The 23,406-nt window shown below is 40.4% G+C and overlaps 1 pseudogene; it reads left to right on the forward strand.

Moving 5' to 3' along the window:
* Window positions 1–4,349: 4,349 nt before the first annotated feature.
* On the forward strand, window positions 4,350–6,226 carry LOC149024431 (pentatricopeptide repeat-containing protein At2g29760, chloroplastic-like; annotated as a pseudogene).
* The last annotated feature ends 17,180 nt before the right edge of the window (window positions 6,227–23,406 follow it).

A 23,406-nucleotide genomic window follows, 5' to 3' on the forward strand; every position in this document is an offset into this window, starting at 1 on the left:
GATCCAGCAGTAGCATAGGACTTGGTGTCACATCCCCCCAGCCGGTACCCTAACAGGCATACCCGGGAGTGTGATCCACACCCCCGAAGATCAAGTATCGAGGAAATCATCCTCCCACATATACAATAATATAATCATAAACAGGAGATAATCATGGTTTAAATATTATAAACAAAAGATTAAAGTCAAGAAATGAATAATCAACATAATCAGAGTGCAGAAAATGATATCAGATATCCGAAGATATCAAAAGAAGTAGAGCAAGGCGGAAACTCACTCCATAGATACAGCGGAACGTAGTATGTAAGTCTAAAAGGAATAACAACTGAAACAAAAGAAAATAAGAAAGACAAACTAAACTTAAGAGTCTTCTATCCTATGGATGACATCTTCAAAATAGTGGACTTCATCAATCCAACAGAGATGCTCCAACTCCACGTTACGTCTAATCGTAGTACGCAACTTGATAGCTCGAGGGATCATTAGTGTAATCTTGATTGTCGCCAACACTTTGCGTGTAGTATGCTTCATCGGCTTGCGCTTCATTGTATTGTCCTTCATAGTAGTCAGTACCTGTAGAATAGTCTAACAAAAGATTGTACAAAAAGGAATGAGTTTTGAAAGAAACTCAGTAAGGCAAGTTAACTCATAACAGCATAAATAACATACGGCAAATCATAACAAGATGCAATGCAGTATGAAACAAATAATGTATGTATGCATCTAAACTCTATGTATGCTGGTCTCTATTGGCAGACATGCTTTAAGTCATAATACCGTACTTCTTTGGGTAGGTCAATCACACAATGCCGGTGGGTAGTGGGTCCTTCATCCCTCGGGACATTCTATGGCTGGGGGTTAAGTCACCGCTCTCTCACATCACCATTGGTCTAAGTACTGGCGCATGTCAAGGTTAAGCCTAGCCCAATGCAAGTCATCTACTTAGTTCAAGATACATCCATTCCTCGTCCCTGACGATCCTTTCCGGTATCCTTCGCACTAGAGTCCTAATAGTCCCTGACTACGGACTCATCAACCCTATTGGTTATCCACATATGGTAAACGGGAAGCTCTCATGTCCTCTCACGGGTTTGTTACCGGTCTTGAGCGCCCATGAGCCCAAGTCTAGCCATATGCAACCCTCCAATAAATGGCCCCCACAATATGATTCCTGTCCTCTCACGGGTTGGTTACCGGTCTTGAGCGCCCGTGAATCACATTGCTACGCGCACCACGGGTGGTCCGGTCTGCCTCAATACCCTTCAGATTCGGGTCTGATAACAGGGACATCCTAGCCAAACACTGCTAGACGGCCCTAGGTATGACAACCAATGATTTGGGAAAGCGTCGATGGGCATCTTCGGAGAACATCCCATACTATTCCCTCCGATGTCCAAGGACAAAAGAGTCAAAAGGACACTTCCCAATCCCAAACCATACCTAATCAAACACATTCTCGGATCAGTCATGACATACACAACCAACAATTCATCATATAAAAGAGAATGTAAAAGCATAAGCTAATCGTTAAACAATATAGTAATAAACAATTCATATAAGCTTAAATAATGAAAAAGAAAACATAAGTGAAGTGCTACTGTACTTACATTAGTACATCAGAAGTATAAAATATAAGAACAGTAAACAAACTCCTAGTTTCATAAAGTAGAAACCAGAGAGTATGCGATCTATGTTATTATGAAATAATTGTCCTTACCTTGATTATCACCGAATATAATCCAAAGATCAAAGAGAGCAACTCCAAACTTAGCAAATAAACTCCTAACAAGCATAAATACAACATTAGGAAAGATGCCTAAAAGATCAGAGAGCAAACGAATCAAATCAAGCGAAAAACAAAGCTACTGACTCCTTTGGTCAAGTGCTTGGTAGACTAGCCCAGTCAACCAAGCAAGTCAGTACGGAATTGTACGGACTGCTTTGGCCATTTCTTCTACGTTTGAAGTCGGATTGATCCGAAATTCGAAGGGGAACTTTCTAGAATGTATTAGAATCATATGGGAAGCTAAAATCATTAAGTCATGGTAAAAATATGGGTTCTTGATTTGACCCAAGAAATTTGGGTTTCAACCTTTATGGCTCTCATAAAAAGGTTATGATCACGGAATGAAAGGGAATGATTGCAATCAAGAACATAATAAGAAAATCATTGAAAGATCAAGTTTAGATTAACATAAATATTGCCCATGAGGTTTCCCTCGCATGGGAGGTTACCAAAGTTTTCCAGAAATCAAACAAGGGTTAGGGTTTCAAGAAATTTATTCGGCTAGGGTTAAGATCATGACGATGATCATAGATCTCAAAGAATAGAATGAGATCATGGAATAGATGGTTGCAAGATTGCAGCATCTTCTTCCTGATCTCAATCAAGAACAAGATCGAAGAAAAGAAATTCGTAATGTCAAAGTGATTACTAACCTTGAATTGTCAGAACAGAGATGAGAGGCTTCAGATCTGCAGAGAAATCTTTGAAATCACCAGAGAGAGTTTCGGAGAGGTCTTCTCACGTTCAAAAAGTGTTTAGGAGGCAGCCGTAACAAAGAAACACGAAGTAGGGTTTAAATATAAGTGAAAAACGCTAAAATTGCATTTTCTCGAATTTCACACTCCTTTGGTCGAGTGCTTGGTCGAGTGGTCCACTCAACCAAGGAGTCGACCAAGGCAAACAGTAAGGCCAAAATAGGGAATTGGAGGATCAAATGGGCTCTAAACCTTATGGGCTTTTGCACACACATCAAGTGACATATCTAGTGTGTAGAAATACCTTCAAACCAACTGAGATAATACTCCAAGTCCTTCAACTAATCTCATCTTCAGATAGGTGCAGCTTCCTTTCCAAATCTGCACAGACATCCAAGTATGGAACTCCATCATCAACATCCATGGGTTTAGAGTCAAACACCATGTCTTCTACTGATATGGCCCATAGTTGGCTTCTTGCTTTACTCCGGGTCTTCGGACCTAAAAACAACTGGGTTACCGGGTCAAGGTCAAGGTTAGGTTAGGGCTGGGTTTCACACTTGGCCATTCAATCTTGTGAACCAATCGAGACCAAAATTGGAGAAGGAGATATGAACGGAGAGGAATAACCAATCAATGAAGGAACATGAAACCATTCTATTTCAATAGAGGTATGCCTAGAGGTATCAAGATACCATGTCGTACAATTTCGGCGATTAGAAAAATAAATGAGTATATCCCTCTACCTTCGTGTCTTTCCACTTCCTTTGTTCAGAACAAAGACTTTCCCTAATTCTTTTGGGTCTCGGCCCGGTTTTTCCCCACTAACCAATTACGCTTGTGAAGCTGAAGCGGTAGCCTCCCTCATGATCATAGTTGCCCATATGGAACTGGATTACCCGCTAGCTATGGGCATCCACCCCATACTAAACCAATAAGGGCCGAATGGGAGGGACATGCAGGGAACATAGAAAGAGCCAATCTGTTAGACCCAGTCAAGCTTGATCTATGGAGCTGTATACATCAAGGCAACGCTCTAAATTACATAAAGGAGCAATTTGATCAAAGGTACCATCGGTCGGTAACGAGGATAAAACCTTCACACACCAATCATTGATGACATAAGCGCTCTTGGGTGGGGTGGGCCATCATTTGCTAGGTCTTTGAGTGCCCGTCGTACCACGTGGTTGGTGCACTAGGCTGATCGTAGACCAAACAAGCAACATAATATTCCGTCTCTGTTGTGCGTTAGTGATCTATTCTCTCCTTGCGGTCGGCAAGGTTCTACGAACCGGTCAAAGACTCAACGACAATTGCATCTAGGGGGGGGGGGATCGGTGAGCATACTTTAACCTGCCCCAGCCACCGCCCTTGGGAGTACTAAATGTAGAGAAGCAACTTGGGAGAACCGCAAGGTTCCCGGGAAACGACGTTCCCTTTGGAAAGTAGGCCTTTTGATAACTAATTAGAGTTGCCATGAAATGGATCACTAGCTCGTGCAATCAACTACAAATTCCTTCACCTTAGGCTCTTTTTGGTATCAATTATCGTTCTCTATTATGAGATTTTTTTATTGTTTTAAATTGTTTGGCATCTATTATCATTTTCATTTTTATTTAAAATAATAGAAAAACCTTCAAAATCCATAATGGACTAAAAGTCCATTGTGGATTATGGGTGAAAATTCATTAGCGGGGGTATACTTGAAATTTTAAAGTTAAGACAGGGTATAACAGTAAAAACACAGTATTTAAAAAATCACCTCTCAAATCCTAACGCAAGCTCTCAATTCCTGCAAAAATTCTATTCAATTCTAACGGCGGCTACTCAAACCATCCTTCCATGTCTCCAACAGTTTTAACCCTTCCATGGGTCACTCGCATTCTTGTTACCATTCTTTTTCTTTATCTATCTTAGAAAAGTTGCAAAGCACCCATCAATTAAATCAAATCCTCTCCCAGGCTATCATCAACGGCCGCTTCACAGACCCTTTTGTATCAAGTAAGTTCCTTCTCTCTTTCTTATCTCGCTGATCTCACCTCTGCGCGCATCCTTTTTTCTCAAATCTCAAATCCCAATATTTTCGCCTGGAATTTCATGTTCAGAGCTTACGCTAGTAGTTCTTTGCCTTGGGAATCGATTACTCTTTACAATTTCATGCGAAAAAATGATGTTGTACCTGATAAGTATACTTTCCCTTTCATCCTAAAAGCTTGCAGCTAAAGCCGATTCCTCGAGAAGGGTCTAGAAATTCATGGGTCGAGTCTTAAATTGGGGTTTGAGTTTGATGTCTTCGTGCAGAATTCTCTTATTTCAATGTATGCAACCCCGTGGTGTGATTGAAAATGCACGCATGGTATTTGATTTGATTCCCCGATTGGGTCCGAGACTTGGTGTCCTGGAACAAGTATGATTTCAGGGTATTTACAGGGGGAATTTTGTGGGGAAGCACTGGAATTGTCTGGTGAAATGATTGGGGTATTGGAGACCTCGATTTAGGTCGGAAAGTTCATGGGTTTGTTATAGTTAATGAGTTTGTTCAGGATGTTTTTGTGGGTTCATCGCTGATTGATATGTATGCCAAATGTGGTTGTATACAGATGCTCAGAAGGTGTTCAATAAAATGACTGATAGAAATGTGGTCTCGTTGGACGTCTATGATTGGCAGGTTATACGCAGTTGGGTCTATTTAAGGAAGCAGATTCAGTTGTTTAGAGATATGCTAATAGAAAATGTGATGTCAGACGAAGTGAAAATTGCTTGGGTTGCTTCTGCGTGTGGACATTTGGGTGCACTTGATCAGGGCAGGCAGGTACATGCATATTGTGAAATTAATCAAGTCGAGATGAACCTTACTGTGAAGAATTCATTGATTGATATGTATGCAAAGAGTGGAGATATTAATAAGGCTCTTTTGAAACTTTTCATAAGTTGATTAAACGGGATGTGTTCTCATGGAGTGTTATGATTTTTGGGCTTGCCATGAATAGTAAGTAGACCTGTAAATGGATTGGATTCAGTTCGGATACACACCAATATCCAAATCTGATTAACAAAGTGCTATCCGAATCTGATAGAAATTTGGAGAAGGCATCTGAATTCGGATCCGAAACTTTATATCGGATATCCGATAATAATCCGATCCGATAAACTCTCCGATTATTGATTGATCATTGTCATTTTTTTATATTTTTTATTTCTGATTTCTATTTTTCGATTACCGATTACCGGTTTTCAAATCCAATTATTAGCCCATTTTTATAGAAAAGTGTTTAATCCTTTACTTTAACCAGATAATTTTTGATTTCCGATTATCCAGCTAACGATTACGAGTATTCGAATCCGATTATCATCCATTTTCAGAGAAAAAAATGTTGAATATTTTACTTTATCCAGAAAAAAATTTATCCGAATATTATCCAATTCGATAAGCAATTATCCGAATCCAAATCCGGTTTCTTAGCGGACGGATGCGGATATTTTCCGATAAGAAAAATTCTGGATATGGATACACTTAAACGAATACAAATGAGAATCTGGTGGCAGATTTTGGCTATCCATTTACAGGTCTAATGGTAAATTTCATGAAGTGCTGGAATTATTCTCTGATATGTTATTGTCAAGTGAAGTTCGATTGAATAATGGGAAGTATATCGAAAAGAAATTGCAAAACAAATCATGGAAGCTTATTAGGATAGATGATGAATGCATGGATACTTATTTTCCTTATAAGTGTTTGGTGTAGTTTTAATTTAGTAGACATTACATTGATATTGTAGTAAGTATGATTGTTTTCTTACAAAACTCATAGTTTATATGAATATTGTTAAGTTAATATTTTGTTTGATGCATTTTTTGGTAATTAGTTAATTGTTAATATTTTGATTAATATGAATTTTTTTTGTATTAATTTTCATTATTATTTTCTAATAATTTTTCATTTTGACATACCAAATTTATTTTTCATTCCATAATTTATTCTCAATAAATGTCACCAAACCATTTTTCATTCTCGACCAATAATGAATTCTTGTACTTATTTCTTTTAAATAGTCATAATAGAGAATGAGAATTGATACCAAAAAGAGCCTTAGTAAGCTAGCTTTGTAAGCGTTGCAAGCTTGGTTCGGAGGGCACTACAGTAGGACGTGGATCGCCTTTCTCTCGGCATCACTTTCAGCCTTCAGTGCCTTTTCCTTCCCCCTTTCATTGCCTTGAGTTCCCTCTCTCGCTTTATCTCTTGAATATTCTTTTTCTAGCTTTTTGTGCAGGTAGACCTATGGGACCCCTCTTAGGCCCTCTTCGCACTATAACACCATATTTTGGTGTGGTATTGTGCTTAGATCAGTGATAGTTCGTCGGGGGTTCAAATCCCTCCTCACCCACAACTGGCCCAAAAGGGAAGGACCTTTCCTTTACCTATGGGGATAGGAAAATCATGATCGGGATAGCGGACCCAAAGCTATGGAACTCGGGTGTGGGTCTTTTGTCGAAATGGAATGGCCTCTTTTGTTTAACATTTCTGGAAAGACCACCTATTTGTTTGTTTACCGGGTTTGGCACGAAATCATGAATAAGCTCTACCAAGGATTGCCAAGCATTTGGTACTGAGTTTCCCCCTCCCTTTTTAGTTAATATGGTTAGGCCCACAAATTTGCTTATGTTTTGACTCATAATACAAGCAAGTGTTGATGGCTATTTGGCTTTGCAGAACAAATTTGTAACTAAAAGAAGTATTTTAATTCCTTTTTCCCCTTTTTCCACCAAAAAAGTAAAACTAAATAAAAATAACACTCTCCCCTACCCATCCCAAATTTATTCTAATGAAAATTTGTTATGAATAGAAAGACCTGGTAAAACCTTTTTTCTATCATTTTTCAAACTCAATTAAAAATCTTTGTAAGCGTTGATTTGTCTTTTATTTATGTTTTTTCTTTTCTTCTTAAAGAGTCTCTAATTTATGTTCATGCATATATCCTGATGTTGTTCATTCTTGAAATCTAAAGTACGATCAAATAACTCAAATGAAACAAAAACATGAAAAAATAATGATCTGAATGTCTTTAGACCTCCAAATCCGATGAATGAGTGACAGAAGCATATAAATAAAATAAACCGCACTTTTTTTTTTTTTTTTTTTTTGGGTGCCCCGCCACAGTTTTATGTGTATACAATTGTTACCATTTATATATCTTTCATTATTAATAAAAATTAAAATAAATAAATAAATAAATATATATATATATATATATATCATAATTCGGCATTTGAACTAATAAACTAAACTAAACTCATACAATGTCCATGTTCTAAAACAACTTTGATGTTTTATACCAAACTATCATGCATTCTTTTAGCATTCTTATGATCATGAAGGGTAAAAGAGATGGGAAGTAAAAGAAAAAGAGACAACAAAGAAATAAGTCAGTTTCTAGAGTTCCATTAATTTACAAATTCAATATGAATTTTAAATCTGTTCTAATATATGAGATATGGGAGGTAACTAACAATTTTTTAGTAGTAAGAGTTTGCATGAGAGGATTTGATGGTTTATAATTTTCTAGAGTTCACGTTGAACTTGGTTGTGAATATTGATTTTGTTCTTTCGTCCATTTTTTGGCGGTTCACTTTGGGCTCCAGTATGTTCAAAACTTTTAAAGAGATTGACACCATTTTATTTAGTTAAAAATAATAGTTGAAGGGATTAGAACTTATGAACCAAGGTAAGTTGAGATTTTTTTTTTTTTTTTTTTTTTGCAATTGGGGCCAAAAGATGTAGACATGTGGAAAAAAGACTTATGGGTGAAGCTAAAAGTGAAGACCTTTGTGATGGTGACTAATTCAATTGGAATCTCTCATGTGGGGATGTCAATGTTCTTTTCTCATCATTAGACCTTTGTAGAAACATAAACTTGGTAAGGAAATACTAAATGCCCTGTCATCGAGGGGGTTCTAGGTTTGGCTGAATGAATGGTGAGTAAGGCTTGGAGTTGAAAAGCAGATGTTGTTTTAAAGTTTAAAAATAAAAAACACTAACTACATTTTCGAGTTTGAAAAGTTTGAAAGTGTTGATCCATTAAGAAATAGGTAAAGATTGTTTTAAATAAAGGCATAAAAGGATCTGAGGACAACCTTCTTATCCTGGATACTGCTGAGGGTGACGAAATTCATGGCGAATCTCCTCGGATTGGGTTACATCAACTCACCTTCACATGCTTGCCTCATGATATCCAGGAGAGTGTTATGATTATAGATAAAATTAGTTATCTGTCTGACCCTCTCCGCTATGCTATAATAATGATGATCTTACCGATGTCCTTCAACATGAGGTCGATACAGTGGTCATGCAGGGTGTTCAATAGATATTATATTCAGGTATATTAATCAATACATCACCCGCCTTCTTGAAGTTGGAGTCATTTTTGGTGACAATCTGCACCACATTCTTCTTTCCAACCTCATCAATAACATCCTATAGGAGTCCCAAGTATATATTTTTTTGTCTTTTGTCTGGCCTGTAGCATCCACAGATTTGAAAAAAATGGTCCGCTTGTCACATTACACCATAAAGTTGACAATAGACTTTCTTGTTGGAACCAGTCCATCCATCACACATAATGGTGCATCCATATGACTCCCACAAGGATCTCAAACTACCGACGTACTCTTTTAGCTCCTCCTTCTCCTCAGTTGGTAAGGTGGTCATCACCTCTTTAGGAATGGGACCAACATATCTAGGACTTGCCTCTGCTATATTGTCAATCATATTCTTGTAATACGGACCTATGTTGTGTTTTCAGGAATAGAACTGTAATACAACCACTTTGCCATTACCTTCTTTACCTTTTTAGCCATCCCTTTCCATGCACCTGTAATCTTGGGCTGCTTGGCCCCCTTACTTCTGAAAAGGTCAGGATCCTGTTCTAGGATAAGATCTCTCCTGCGTGGATAGTCACATGGTTTTGGATGATCTGTTGTAGGAGTGGCCCTCTGACTCTATGATCAGCTGAACATACCACATATACCACCCATGTCCCTAGATCCAAATGCTCCTGCCACTACAACTTTAAAGGGACTAACTCTGGCCCTCTATTGTTTTGGGTATTGCATCTCCCTGCTCTCAGCTACTGCCCATCTGATTTTCCTCTCCTCCTGCTCTCTAATATCAATGAAATCAACATCCCGATCAGAATTTGAGTCAACTCTATACAATGACAATGCCTGCACCATCTTCTCTATTGCAATATCATCCCTCCCCTTCTCATGTTTCTTCTTCCATTTTGCTTTCTCTATCTCTCTCAATGCCTTCACTATATCAGCATGGACCTCAGTGCACGTGGGCACATCCTTCAAACTACCAGTGATGTGAGCCTTGACCATCTAATGCCACCTGAGTTCAACTCCTTACCACAAAAGTTACATGTAACAACCCCTGTATTTCTAACCCAGGATCCATATTGTAGGTCTGAATACCTGAAGGTCCACTCATAATAAGTTGTGGAAAATCCCAATTGAAGTCCATGATCCATACCCTAAGTCCATGGATCTGGATTTTGCTTATGAAGAACCTGCCATTTTGGGAACTCGAAGGAGATCCTTTGGAAACCTTGATGGATTGGGAAAGTGGATAGTCATTAGGAGTCAAGTTATGATTGGAGATGTCCGGGGTTAAGGTAAGAACACCCTCACATGTTGTTTAGGGTTAGGTCGATTGTCGGGGGGGAACAACCGGTTGAGCAAAGCCCCCAAGTACTAAAAAGTACTAGGGGCAGTTGCTTAAGGCAGTTGGTTGATCAACCAACCGCCCCAAGTGACTGCTCCAAACCTTTATATATTGCCAACCACGTCTTATTTATTTAAAAATATATTCATGGAGGCTGCTGTGGATGGTTAGGAGTCAGAATACACATGTTGGGAGGGGAATGAAGCGTGATTTGCAAGGAAGATCCAATCCCTCATCAGTTTAGCGAATCTTTCGAAGGTAAGTTGATGTCACACTCTCCATACCCTTTCCTTTTCTCTTAAATAGTTTGAATCTATCCTCCTTAATTTTTTGATAAGTTATATGTGATGGTTCTATTCTCCCATCAGTGATCTTGATTAGATCATGTCCGAAAACGGATCCTTGCATCCGAATAAAGGATTAATCTAATTGAAGGAGATGACGTGGTTATTGAATCATTTAAAATTCTAGGTTTTGGTTTGTGCTTGTGATGTAGGCTCCTTAAGGATGAAATTTGGATTTAGACCATCCCAAAATCGATTAAAATTGGGATATCAGAATTTTGGACTTGAGATGCTGTCTGGAATAGGGGCGGTCGATTGCCCAACCAATAGCCATAAGTGACCGGCCGAGTCACAGTAGCCCAGTCAGGTTGGTTGTTGCTTTGTTTTGACTCATATCTTTAATGTATTTTTATAAACCTATTCTAAGTAGTCTCTAAACTTCTCTAGATTTTGTAATGTTCAGTTGCAATTATAGTCATTTTTACGCTTCTATAGGTAAGGTTACATGCTTACATATATATACCAACATGATATAGGATGAATCACCATAACCTTAAATGCATTTGTATTCTTGTACCTTGTTGTAATAGTATTTTCATTTGAATTATGGTTAGTTATGTATTGTGAATTATGAGTAGTACTTCAATTACTATATGATGTTGAATGCTTCATCATATATTATAGTGGTTGATGATGTGATGTAACTATTATTGAAGGTATCCTTTTGGGTATCCATTGTTTAGGATATTTGGGGTTGTGGTATGGGACTGGATGACATACCTATGAAGTCTAGATTGCATGGCTAGATACACATACATGCTACTACCCTTTTGGTAGGGGTATTGAAGCTAAATGACCCATGATGATAGTGATGTGACTTTGTCTCATCCTACAATGATAGCCAGTCTATGTGGAGATTCAACGGTCTACTGTTGATCATGCATTGGTAGGGTTGCATATGTTAGGGTTGGGCTCATGGGCGTCCAAGGAGCAGCCGGGAGTCGTGAGGGGACATGAGAGCATCTGCCCAACAATATGTGGATGACCATAGGATTAGGGAATGGAGTCCAACAGAGGTAACCAGTCTGTGAGGATTCTCATTCCTAGGTAGAGAAGAATAATGAACTGAGTTGGTTGGTGCCATAAGGAAAGAATAATGAACTGAGTTGGTTGGTGCCATAAGGGAATATTCTTGGTAAAATGTAGTATGTTACTGAATGACCTTGCATTGGATTAGAGACCCTAACATGTGCTAGTACTCATGCCAATGGTTGTGGTGAGAGAGTGTGGACCTAAACTCGATCCATGGTTGGTTGACGAGGACTAAATCCCTTGCCCGGGATCCCAATAAAGGTAATTAGTTTGTGAGTGATCAGAGTGACTAGACCTACCTAGAGGAGAGCTAGTGTTATATCTTAAAGCATGTCTACCATTCAGATACTTGCATTGTTAGAGTTATAGTTGCATCCATATACTTGCATATCATTCTTTATATATGTTGTTTACCATGATACAATGTTGATATGTATGTGAGATGTGTTTCCTTACTGAGTTCGTCAGAACTCATTCCGTTTTGTGTGTTGAATTATATTACACAGATGGGTATATTGGATCAAAAGAAATTCCGTGTGATTGGATTGACCCCTATGAAGAAGTAATGGAGGCGCCAATGGGAAGTGGAAATGTATGCCACTATGCCACCTGGGATGCTTGGAGTGCGCTTATAGCACCCATTAACGGCAGGAGGAGGCAGATAGCGTGTCATTTTGAGAAGTTAGTGGAGGAAGGTCGGATGACTCCCTTCATTGCAAAATTTGAAGAAAAGACCATTGCCCTTGAGAGAACTAAAATAATCAAACTGAATTAACTTACTTTTGCTTCTGCTGAACTCTATAATTTGGAACATAATACTCTATTCTTTTTTTCTCTCGTTCATTCTTTTGAGTATTGGACTCATATAATTCCTTTTTTATTTAATTATTTAGATTATTCTTGCTCTTAATTACTATTGCATGCATTTTTTTCATTGATGGTAAACCATGGATCTTGTGACTGTGAATCGCACCCACAAGTTGTCAGGCTGGACCCATACCAACGGGTGGGGTGTGACATTACATCTTATCCTACTTTTGTTGCCATCAAGAGCAACACAACACTACCATGTGGGATCAGCCCTCCCCCTCATTGAAAGTCACTATGGCTATGGTTGTGGCTATCCCTAGCCTTGCTGTCACATCCCACCTTGCCAGTTCCAGACATACTCGATTACCCGTGGGGGTGATACACTCCGAGATCAAGTTCGCGGGCAATCCATAACAATGCAATACCACATGGCATAATCAAAGAGTAAAGGAATTACAATATCAAATCATTAAGTTATTATAGTCATCATCAAATCATAATCAAAGTTAATGAATTCGAAGTCAGAGTATGAAAGGAAGAAATTGTTTAATAGTGGAAGTCTAAATGTTATCCAGGAAAGTTAAGAGTACAAGTAGTGCTATTGTCTAACAAATAGATAAACAATGTAACTAATCGCAATTACAGCAACTATTTTCTCATGAGAAATCTCCATGGCCTCAGAAAGGCTAGACTTCATAAGTGCAGTCCAAGTAGGACACATCTCTCCTTGTATTTCTGTGTCCTCGCTTGTCGGTCCCTTGTGAGACTTTGCTGGCGGTGAATTCTCCAAGTAAAGAGTGTCCTCATAACCTGCAACAGGGTCTATATATATAGTGAGTTCCACAGAACTCAATGAGTTGAACATAATTGTACATCGCACATCCATCACACACATAAATAAGCAATATAAATATAATGAGAAAATATATGAATTATGTTCCTAAACTCTAAAAGATGTAGTCTCTATGGCTGACACGCATTAGGTTGCAACACTATCCTCCTTTGGGTAGTCTCGTCACTCTCCCTCATGGCACTCAAGTCATCTTTTGGGAACCCGCAACAATGGGATTAGGTCACATCACACCATGGTTGAGGATTAGGTCACCATTCCCTCACCAACATCATTTGGTCTAAGAACTAGCGTATGTCAGGGATAAGTCTGACCCAATGCAAGGTTAACTACATCTCATACTACATGTGGTCCAGACACCTTCTCTCATACCTAGTGCCTTTTTGGTCCAGCATCTTTCTCCACCTAGGAATGCTATTCATGGCACTCAAGCCATCTTTCAAGCTACCAATTCTTAACTCTATGGTCATCCACATATGCTGGGGCGGATGCCTCTCATGTCTCCTTACGGCACTCAAGTCGTCTTTCAGACGCCTTATGAGCCCAACCTCAATATATGCAACTGGACCACTACATGATAACAATGGGCATGTGTCTCCTCACGACACTCAAGTTGTCTTTTTGCCACTACCATCACGGGTTGCTCAGCTTCAATAACACTGCCAAAAGGGTAGTAGCACTTATCAGGGTCCATTAGCCAATACATTTAAACACCTATGACCATGCACTTAGTGAGTCTAAGTGGATGCATAGGTAATGGGTGAACCCACAACCTTGGGTTGGTATATAATTACATAGGTAGTACCATGCCACTTAACTTCATCACGTTTCACATTCTCAAACATCAAGTCACATTAGCTTATGTCCACACAAAGTCTCACAACAATTCATAAAATCATATATACAACATTTGCCATCATAAGAAATAGAATCATTTTAAATACACAATAGATGATAAGTGTATTCCTCACCCATCAATGACAAGAATGATCTCCAAATGTCCAAGAACTTCAAAAATTCAAGAGTGTAAACAAGTTCTATTTCGAGTTTGTTCAAAATCAAAAGATTTGGAGGTTTTTGGACTTCAATGGAATAGTAGTATTGTCCTGAAAACACTTTCAAAATATTACAATTAGTCCAAAATCAAAAGGCCCCAATTTGGTTCTCAGAGAGTCACCCGTAGGCATTTCAGAGAGGGTTGATCAGTCTCAAATGAGTGAAATGAAACCAACCAACACTCAAAGTGGTTAGAAACACAATAGGGAATAAGAATAAGCTTTCAATTCATGACAACTTCCACCATTCTCATCATTATTGCAAACAACCACCATAAATACTATGAAGGAAATGTTGAAAATAGGGTTTTTTAGGTCTTGTTACCTCAACATATGATTATCCTTGTGATTCATGCTTCAACACCCCCAATCGTGCAAAGATTCCTCCAAACTCCAAGCTCTTCTCCTCTCTCAAGCGCTTAGCCTCCAAGTAGCATAAACAATTCGTTTATTAAGTTAAAAGACAATAAAATAGGGTTTCTTGACTTAAATTTCTGAAACATTCCTTTTCTGAGTGGGGCTGGTTAGTCAAATTGATCACCCCCATAACTTTCACATGTGAAAATACTTACATAGCTATTCTATAATTTTCAAAACCCTTTTCTTTAATTTTTTTTTCTATTTTTTTCCATAATTATTTATATAGTTTATTAATATTTTAATCATTTTTAAAAAATAAATAATTATTTATCAGCCCATCAAGTTTCACATATGTTTTTTCCATCGTGATGGAACATATATATATATATATATATATATATATATATATATATATATATATATATATATATATATATATATATATATATATATATATATATATATATATATATATATATATATATATATATATATATATATATATATATATATTAGCATCAAATATGAATCTTCATCGATGTTTGATCTGGTTCGAAGTATGTGGTGGGTATAGATATCGAATGCACACTAGATGGATCAACGGCTTCAATCGTGGAATTGGGGCCGATGAGAGTTTTGTCTCACCATATGGGTTATGAATATGGGTATAATCCCTGAAAACCACTTCTTTTCTTTCTTTTTTGGGTAGTTCCCTTTATACTTGATGCGTCCAAAATCCCCTCGCCCCACCCCTTAGATCTCCTCGTGATGACTTGCCAAACGGAAGCGGCGGGTGTGGCCCGACCGCGGGGGTCGGGAGTCCACCTCCGAAGGCTAAGTCGGTTGATGAACTTAATCACAAACGGCTCTGCTAGAAGCACGAGCTAAGGAATAAAGAAGCGGGAAAGGTGATCTAGATCGTGAGCCTCGATAGTTTACGTCTACCGGTGTGTAGAGATCCAATCGCGTGAGTCCTAGGCACTTCCGGGGTCCCTCCACCTCGTATGGCACTGAGGTTTATATAGAGTGTACCTTCGAATCTCCTTCGTTGGATGCATTTGAGCCTTTTTCAAGTAGTCGTTGGATCTTAACGGGTTAGATCCGTTATCGGCGATAGACTTCTACTAGTTTGGACTAGTAGAGGACTCCTGAGATAACCTTTAGGTTATGCGATGATTATCCCTTCGATAATGATTCAAGCCGCGGCCGTCAATTTGAGTCTCCGCCATCATTAGGGTAACTAACCTAATTCATAAGTTGAATTAGGGCGTGCTTGGAGGTGAATAAGTTTTCTTCCTCAGCAGGCCATCTTCTAGATCCGGTTCGCTCGGAGCGAGTCGATTCCCTACTCGTCTCGACCGGGTCGAGGGTCGAACCAGGTATGAACCCGGTTCGATCATATTTTCTCCATATCACGAGCCCCCCAGACCAAGCGTTCGGTCGATCCCGAGGGCTTGGTTTTTAACTGGGTTCTTCGTCAGGCAATAGTCTTTGCATTTTCCATTAAATGTCATATCACATTTAATGCGGTGGACACTTTTCCTCGAGCGTTGTGAGGGTAAGGCCACGTGTCTCCTTGCAGTCGATCTATCGTGGCTCACATAATCCAAGCGATGGTTTCCGAACGCCTGTTTCGGATTCGTGAGTTCAAACTTTCAAAACATCTTCTAATCTCGATCGTTGATTTTGAATCAATCTCGATCGTTCGATTCCCGGAACACTCGTGCGGGTGTTTTTAAAAGCGGTTCGTTGTCTTTGTAGGTTTCATTCTTCCTGTCCGGAATTTGAACCTTTGTCGTCTACTTCGTGCCTTCCTGCTCTCAAGCTTTTGCCTCATTGAATCAGTAAGTTTACTGGTCTTTTTCTTTTTGTACCTTATTGAAACAAGTAATGGCGGATAATAGGGTTTCTCTGGTATCCAATGTTAGTAATAGTAGTGGTAATGAAGCTTTTGATTCTCCTCCTTTCGAACAATCGGATAGTGATAACAAAACCCTAACTGTCCTCAGGTGCGAGTTTGCTGAAGTTTCTCAAAAAGGTTTAGAGAGAAAAACCAAAACTCCTTCTCGTCCTCCCCCCTCGAGTCTGGATCTTCCAAGACTTCTAGGGTAACTGCCGGAGTCTTCTAGGCAGCCTCAAACTTCCAGGTCCAATGGCGGACTGGCTCTGTTCCCTCCATTTTCAAGGAGGAAACCCTTCTTTCAGCAATCCAAGATTTCTATTTTCCTTCCTCTTATCAGGTTAGGGCTCCCCATCTTGATGAGAGGGTTGATTCAATCCTTTCGGGTGGATTTTCTCTGTACATAGATGCACTGGAAAGCTGGGTTCGTTTTCCCTTTTTTAATCCTTTGTTCTCCGCATTTCTAAATCATTGGGACATTTGTCCCGGGATGCTCCTTCCCAATAGCTGGCGTCTCATCGTCGGCTTCTTGGGTTTCTGTTTTGAACTTGGCATTACGCCATCTCTTTCTCTCTTTGTGCATTTTCATGTTCTTTCTATCTCCCATCCTCCCGGATGGGTTTTTCTGTCCAAACACAATAAGGCTGAACTTGACTGGAGGGGCAGCTTCCTTGTCAAAGGAACTTGCCCTTCTAACCACAAAAGATGGTGCGAAAGATACTTTTTCTGTCGAGCGCCTCCCTCAGATCTTAACTTCCCGACCGTCTGGAGGCGGTGTACTTCTTCTTCCGAGAATAACCGAGGCCTTCCCTTATCCAAAGAAGACGAGGCGGTCGTCAGGAAGATCAAATCCATTCCATGGTATCAAGAGATACATGGACTTGAGGTGGAGAATAACTCCATTCTTCAGTACTGGGGCTTGGCTCATTGTGAGCTTCTAACCATCATCTTTTAATTTCCTGGAGTGATACGTCTTCAATTCTGACTTTTGCTCTTCTTTGCAGTGCCTTCAAGAATGAACCCCGAGAACATGCGAGTGAAGGCTGCTAGGGCCGTTGTTACAGCCGAGCAACGATCGCCTAGAGCCTTGACCGTTGATCAAGAGGCTTCTGTTCCCTCTCCCGACCCCTCTTATAGGGGTATCAGGGAATATCAGGGCCCGTGGGCTGATGCTTCCGGGTAAAGGGAAGAAGCCAATGGTGGAGAGGTCTAATGTCTCCTCCTCCGCCCGAACCAAAAGGAGGCATGGTACAGTTGATGCTTCCTCCCACAAAAAATCCAAAAATTCTGCGGATTGTGAGGAGGTCTTCACCCCTCAGTGGACCCTGAAGTTGACCGACAAGGTGACTCGGGACCCCGAGAAGTCATGAGTGGAGCTCCCTCAGTCTTGTTCCTTCTGATCACCAGGAATTTGAAACCCTGGATGACGTTGCCCTTGTTAGTCAATCCACAAGGTACCGGTCTTCTTGCTTACTTAATTTTTCATAATTGCTTATGACTTCTTCTGATAATTTCCGCCTTCCTAGGAATGCTGTGTTGAGCTTCTATCAACACATGGAAGCATTGAGCCGGGTTGGCCGCACCACCCCCCCCTGCCTCCCGGCACCACTGTGAAGAGAATTTGGCGAAAGCCAATTTCCGAGATAGACCGCAATCACTGTGCCTGCCGAGGAGCTGCAAAGAAAGCACGAGGAAGAAGTGAACTCCCTCAAGGAGGCCCTTAATTCTTCAAAGGCTCGTGCTTTGCCCGCCCCGCCAGCCGCGAGGCAAAGAAGCTGAGGCCACCGTTGTTCGGTGTGAGACTTGAATTTAAATGTATAGAGAACGAAGAATACTTGAAGTTGGCGATTCCCAGCAAGCCCGAGCACATCAAGCCAGAGCTTCGGAAGGATTGTGTTCGGAAGTACTTGAACAGCGTACCTTTCTCCGAACTGCTAGGTGCCTACAACATCCAAGCTTATCGCTTGGGGCAGAATGATGTTTGGGAGCGAATTCTCGCATCAATCCCTTCCTTCAATACTGCTCCCTTTCGTGAGGTGTGCCATAAAGAGGTCTTCGGGAAATTAGGCATGGATCTCCCAGACTAGGCTCGGGAAGAAGATGATCCTTTTCCAGTGACCCACAATATGAGGCATATCTGGCGGGCGAGCCGGCACTTCCCGGAGGAAAAGTCACAAGCCGGAGTCACAAGCTGCCGTTAAAGAGGACTCTGACAACGTTAATCTTGAGGAAGGCTCTTCTCAGGATCTTGAGAAAAGTCCTCCTGACCAAGGATCCTCGGGCAACAATGAAGAAGAGGCTTAGGGATTTATCTTTTTTTTTTTTGTAAAGATTGGCCTCCTTGCTAGATAAAAGACACTTCTTTTTCATGTTGGCCTTACTATTTCCTCGTCTCCTGCTGAAATCTTGTCTTGAATAAAATATAAATGATAAAACTAATCACTTAACTTCACATTCCTCGACGAATAATAATCTTGTAGAGATATTATGAAGATACGTTTTGGAAAGATGCATTAATCTTTCCCGCCCCTTCATTTATTGCAAAATCTACACGTTTCCCTTCTGGTATCTGCGAAGTCCAAATGTTTCCTTGCTTTGGTATACCATTCACTGTTTCCAATGAATCGGTAATACATCCATTATCACAATGGCGGTGCGACGATTGGAGGTATCCCTGCATCGGGTGCTCGCCTCCACATGTTTCCATGTGGCCTCCCTACGACCGTTGATCTTGCTTGTTACGGATTTTGAAGCATCATTTTGATCTGGGCCATTGGTTGTCTTTAGCTCTCAACCGTCGTCTTAATACCTGAGGCTATTTAAAGCCTTCGTGGGTACCCTCCATCTATCCTACTATCTGCAAGTTGGATTTGCTAAAGCGACATTCCGTCCTCCTACTTGCTTCCGTATTCCTCGTACTCCAACAATAACTCTATCAACTTCTGAACAAGTGTGTTTTTTGATTACTCATCTCTTTCCCCCTTTCCCCCCGAGTAAACTGCACAATAGTAGTACTTGGGGTTTAGTTAATCAGGTTTTTCATAGCTGATAGAGAACTAGGGTTTTCCCTCTTTTCTTTCGTTGTTGAATATCTGTACTGATACGGCTTTTCTGTTTATATAGTGGCTCCCAGGATCAACCCGAACTTTATCAGAGCGAAATCCTGTAAGAAAATTGTTCTGTCGGCAGTGGTTGGGGCCGGTGATGGGTGGTTTCAGCTAGTGAATCCTCCAAGCGTAAGGGGGTGGATCTTTGTTGGTGAATCTTCAAGTCAGATTCCCACAATTTCTATTGATGCTGTCCTTACGCCTCTTCTGCCCGAAGTGATCGCTCGTCTTTCCCAAGAAGATCTTGATCACTCCGTTGTTGATGGCGCTGCTGACGCCCCTGCTGCAGAGACCGTTGGTGCACCCCCGAAGGAGACTCTTCGGGCATCTGAGGCAACTATGTTGGCGTCTGATGAAGGTGTGGTCCCAGCAGGTGCTGCTCCTATTTCCAATTCTAGTGCTTGTTTGGCATCCTCCTCTCCTTTGGAGTTGGAGGATTTTGCCACCAAGAAGCGCCGTCAGGTGACAAGTGATGCAGCTCATCCTTCTCTTGATGTAGCTCATCCTTCTCATCCTTCGCCCGAATTAGTGTCAAACGAGTTTGACAGAGCGTTGGAATGGTGCACTGCTGCTCAAATAACTTCTGAGAGCACAGTTCTTTCCAAACTTCCAGATGAAGTCTTTATGAAGTCGCTGGTGATGTAAGTCTTTCTTCATTATCTTTTGATTATGAATATTACTCTTCTGCTCCTTTTTAACTCAGAAGTTGTTTGCAGGGAGTCTTATCGGTAACTTCCACAACCAAGTGGAAGCAGCCTCTAGGCTCAATAGGTTGAGCAATGAAGTTTCCAGGCTTCGAGAAATCTCTGAAGCTAAAGATGCTGAGATTGCTCGCCTTAGGAAACTAGCTTGGGAGGTTGCAGGAGAAAAGAATTCGGCGATCGATCTTTTTCAGTCAGACTTGGATGATGCCAGGGAGAAGATCCGGCAACTGGAGCGAGGAGTTGGAAAGTCAGGAGCCAAAGGATCTGAAACGTTACCCCAAAGGCAAGCGTGCTGTTCCTTTGCCCGAATCGCTTCCAACTGATGTTCGCAGAGCTCCGTCTTCAAGTATTTACACAATGAAGCCCTTTGTTGATATGCTGAATGCTTATAACTTGCAAGGGTACCCAGGATGGTGAGAACGGGAGTATGGGAATCAATATTAAGGAAGGATCCTCATTTTGATACAACTCCCTACAAGGTTTTTTTCCATCCCGAAGTATCTACCAAACCGGGCCTTCCTCCTCCTGACTGGACCAAAAATAAGATTGATCCTCCGCCTTCTGATCTAGATATTATGCATTATCTGGAAGATTCTCCTGTTTATTCTCCCTTGGAAGGATTCAATTATGACGAGCTCGCCTTGAATGCAAGTTTGGTCAAAGACCATACTTCTCCTGGACAAGTTGGACAAAGAGTATGAAATTGCGGAGGATTTTATACATACTGAAATGTTTTTTGTAATCCTCATTTCTCCTCTTCTTCTCCTTGAATCCATACCAATGATTGACTCATGTGTTTGTCTTAGCAAAGTTGTGCCGATCTTGTATGACTTAATGATCATCGATGATGACTTTCTTTTTGGACCAAAGATTGTATCCAGCTCTTGTAATCTTATGTTTGATGTTGAGACCGGCCTCTTCTGGTCTTTTGAAGAAATAAGAAATTAATTTCATCTTGAACTTTGCTAGCCACTTGAATCGCTGTTGTACTAGGTCTTAGTTGTTTAGAACAATGCCTTTACTTAAAGATTTTCGGAGAAATACAATAAGTCTGAGAAGGAACTCACTCGGGTTTTAAACCGATGCCTTTACTTAAGGATTTCCGGAGAAATACAATAAGTCTGAGAAGGAACTCACTCGGGTTTTAAACCGATGCCTTTACTTAAGGATTTCAGGAGAAATACAATAAGTTTGAGAAGGAACTCACTCGGGTTTTAAACCGATGCCTTTACTTAAGGATTTCCGGAGAAATACAATAAGTCTGAGAAGGAACTCACTCGGGTTTTAAACCGATGCCTTTACTTAAGGATATTTCGAAAATTCAATAAGTCTTGAAGGAACTTACTCGGGTTTCAAACCGACGCCTTGCAGAAGGAACTCACTCAAATTTTCATCCGATGCCTCGACTTAAGAGATTCCGAAAAAAATCCATAAGTGTTGAAGGACCCACACGGATTTTCATCCGATGCCTTATAGTTGAATCTTGTTCTTGAATGTGGTGTATGATGCCCCCCAATCAAAAGATAATTTGTTGAAAGCCAAAAATTGCATTGATTGAGTTGAAAATGTTTACATCACGAACAAAATTGAAATCATCATCAAGGATAAAAAATTTTGAGATGCTCGGCATTCCACGTAACGATCCAACTCTTTCCGGGTGTTGATGTTCTTCAGCTTGTAAGCTCTCAACCAACTGGTTTTACAACCATATAAGGCCCTTCCCAAATGATGCGTCCAAAATCTGCTCAGCCCTTAGATCTCCTCGTGATGACCTGCAAAACGAAAGCGTCAGATGTGGCCCGACCGCGGGGGTCGGGAGTCCACCTCCGAAGGCTAAGTCGCTTGATGAACTTAATCACAAACGGCTCTGCTAGAAGCACGGAGCTAAGGAATAAAGAACTGGGAAAGGTGATCTAGATCGTAAGCCTCTGATAGTTTACGTCTACCAGTATGTATCTGAATCTGAGTCTGAGTCTGAGTTTGAGTCTCCATCCTCCACCTCGTATGGCAGTGAGGTTTATATAGAGTGTACCTTCGAATCTCCTTCGTTGGATGCACTTGAGCCTTCTTCAGGTAGTCGTTGGATCTTAACAGTTAGATCCGTTGAGCGATAGACTTCTACTAGTTTGGACTAGTAGAGGACTCCTGAAATAACCTTTAGGTTATGTGATGATTATCCCTTCGATAATGATTAGCCGCAGCCGTCAATTTGAGTATGCCATCATTAGGGTAATTAACCTAATTCATAAGTTGAATTAGGGCGTGCTTGTAGCTGAATAAGTTTTCTTCCTCAGCAAGCCATCTTCTGGATCCAGTTCGCTCGGGTGCGAGTCGATTCCCTCGTCGGGGGGTCGGTCCCCCGGCCGCGGGCCCCCCCCGGTAGTGAACCCGGTTCGATCATATTTTCTCCATATCAATACCACTTCAAGTTATGAAGAAACCTACTTCTGTTATATGAAAGAAAAAAACTATTTTTGTGTTTTTGAGTGATTGGAATTTGGAAATAACCAAACAATGGAGGAGATTGGAACTATTGATGTGTGTACCTCTTATAAGATTGAGAGCAAGTTGCTTGGGGGTTTAGAATGGAGGAAGCATACAATGTAGGAGGATTTTTTTTTTGAATGTAAACAATGTCGGAGGATATATATGCAAATGCAAATGCACATCGCTTTGTGTGCTCTTTTGAATGATTATTGGTCAATTGGTCTATAGCTAGGGATAATCTTATGTGCAGTTTTGTATATATTGGGTGTTGGTTATGAGTTATCTTTGTTAGTTGTCGTATTTGTTTTGTTGTCTCTAATGCTTCACAATTTGGAATTTATGGCAGGTGGGGACTGTGAGGTTGCTTGGCGAGATTAGGATTTTTGTCTTGCAGCACATTCTTCCTACTTTTATTATTTATTTTTAAATGACTTAATATTATATAAACTTATTTCTAATTCATGAGATTATTTTTTTGAGTTTTTCTTATGTGTAGACTAACTAAATGCAATTTCAAGCACATGCCCATTTGAAGCAATACCAAGAGCAAGAG

Source organism: Hakea prostrata, chromosome 2 (genome assembly GCF_041222555.1).
Source record: "Hakea prostrata isolate BN-2017 chromosome 2, UWA_Hpros_2, whole genome shotgun sequence".
Taxonomy (NCBI): domain Eukaryota; kingdom Viridiplantae; phylum Streptophyta; class Magnoliopsida; order Proteales; family Proteaceae; genus Hakea; species Hakea prostrata.